Raw genomic sequence first — 2,014 nt, 5'->3', positions numbered from 1 at the left:
TCTCCACCTGCACTTGGGTCTCTGCCTGCACTGGGATCTCCACCTGAACTGGGGTCTGCACCTGCACTGTCTGCATCTGCACTGGGGTCTCCATCTGCACTTGGGTGTATACCTGCACTAAATTCTCCACTTATACTGAGTCTACACCTGCAGTGAAGTCTTTACTTCCACTGAGTCTGCATCTGCACAGAGGATGGGGAGCTCCTAGGATCGAAAATGAGTAGGGTTTGAGGTCCCATGGTTTTGTCCTTCAGCCCAGACTACCTAAGTATTGAAGACTGGGACTCCCCACAGCTAAGTGTTGACAATGAGGGTGAGGATGAGGTAAGTGTTGGATGCAAATGAATGACATCTAACCACCCCATCCTCAGGCTATAGATGGACTGAACAAACAGACAGATGCAGTCCTCCTCCCTTAGTAAGGAGGGCATCCCCGTTGGATAAGACCCTGGAGTAACTCTCAACCTCCAACTGACAGACAAGAGCAAGCAATGCTTTGTAAGGATGGGAAGCCCCAGGAGAGCAGGAACTGCCCCCACCAAGGAGTGCTCAGCACCTAAGGGTCTCCTAACCAGAGCAAACCTGAGCTATTGAACAAGCCCAGAGAAGGGCACCTTGGGAAGGAAGGAGTCTCCAGGCTGAGAAACTGTACACATATACAAAACCTCACAGAATAAAGGCACTTATATGTGAAAACATGCACATGTAGGAGGCCTGCCTTCAGTTCCGGCTTTTGACAACAGAACATTGCAAGCCTGTGGGTACGGTGTGACTTGGAAAAACTGCAAAAATAGATGTCTTGAAAGTGGGCATAGTTACCCACTTGCACAGAATTTAGGCTGAACCATCCAGAGTTCCTTCTAACCTTGAAGACCTGAGAGCAGGTGTATTTGAGGATAGATGAAGGAGGCAAAGCTCACATAACAAGTGGCAGGCCTGTACTGGATCAGGGCCCTGTGTATGATGTCACTAGGGGCATCCATTTGGGAGTCTGTTCTTGCCACCCAGACTGTATAAGCAGTAGGACCTGCTGGGGAACACCTGTGTGTAGGATGAAGCCAGCCTTTTGGGAGTGCTGTATGGAGCCTGGAGGAAACCAAAATAACAACTCAAGTACCAACATATACCCAGGAGGAGACAATCACATTATTTAACCATCAGTCAGTCAGGAGGGACTTGGGCATAGGGCTAGAGGAGTCCTGGGAGTCCCTTCTGGACATAAGATAGACATTATTAGCTCTTTTCAAGGTCAGGGAGGTGAGGAGGTGCCCAAGAGAGGGACTGTGTGGCCGGGACAGTGCTCAGAGCCACAGAGACTTCAGCCACTGGAAGAGCTTCAGAATCTCAATAACCTGCCCAAGGCAGGCCCTGCATGGCCCTCTGGTCTGGTGTTCCCTGGAAAAGTGGCCTGGTCTTAAGTGGCAGGCCATTCCCGACAGGGACAGTTGTGTGACAGAGCTTCCACCCTGGGGAGAGAGAGCTGGAGCGCTGAGGCAGAGGGTGCATGTTTCTTCCAGCATTCTTAGTGCCCCAGGTGGAATGTGAGGAAGGGGAGATCATCCCAGAAAGCCACACCTTCGGCACTAAGGAAAACCCTGAGGGGAGGGGGGCTGGCCCACCCTTGCAGCACCAGTCCCCAGTATCTGCTGGGTTTTTGGTTTGGGTTTTTTTGTTTTTGTTTTGTTTTTTTTGTTTGTTTTTTGCATTTCTCTCTTTATCTTCTTTTTTTTCACTCTTTAAATAATTAATATAATTACTTCTTTTTAAATACAAAATACACAGTGTCCTTTCTCTTCCACTTATTTTGGGGTGACAGGGAAATATTTTAAATAAAGGTCTCAGCTCTCTAATGGGTCACAGTGGGAGAGCTGGATGCCCAGGTGCCACCCCTCCCCTGGGCTTCCCTGACACCCCCTGGTTCACCCCACCCCGGCTGCTGCCCCGGACTTGAGGCTCGAGGTGCCCTGGCCTAAGACCCCCTAGATGGTAAGGGGTTTTCATGGGAGATGGCATG

Source organism: Phodopus roborovskii, unplaced genomic scaffold (assembly GCF_943737965.1).
Source record: "Phodopus roborovskii unplaced genomic scaffold, PHOROB, whole genome shotgun sequence".
Lineage (NCBI taxonomy): Eukaryota > Metazoa > Chordata > Mammalia > Rodentia > Cricetidae > Phodopus > Phodopus roborovskii.
This window is presented reverse-complemented; position numbering follows the sequence as displayed.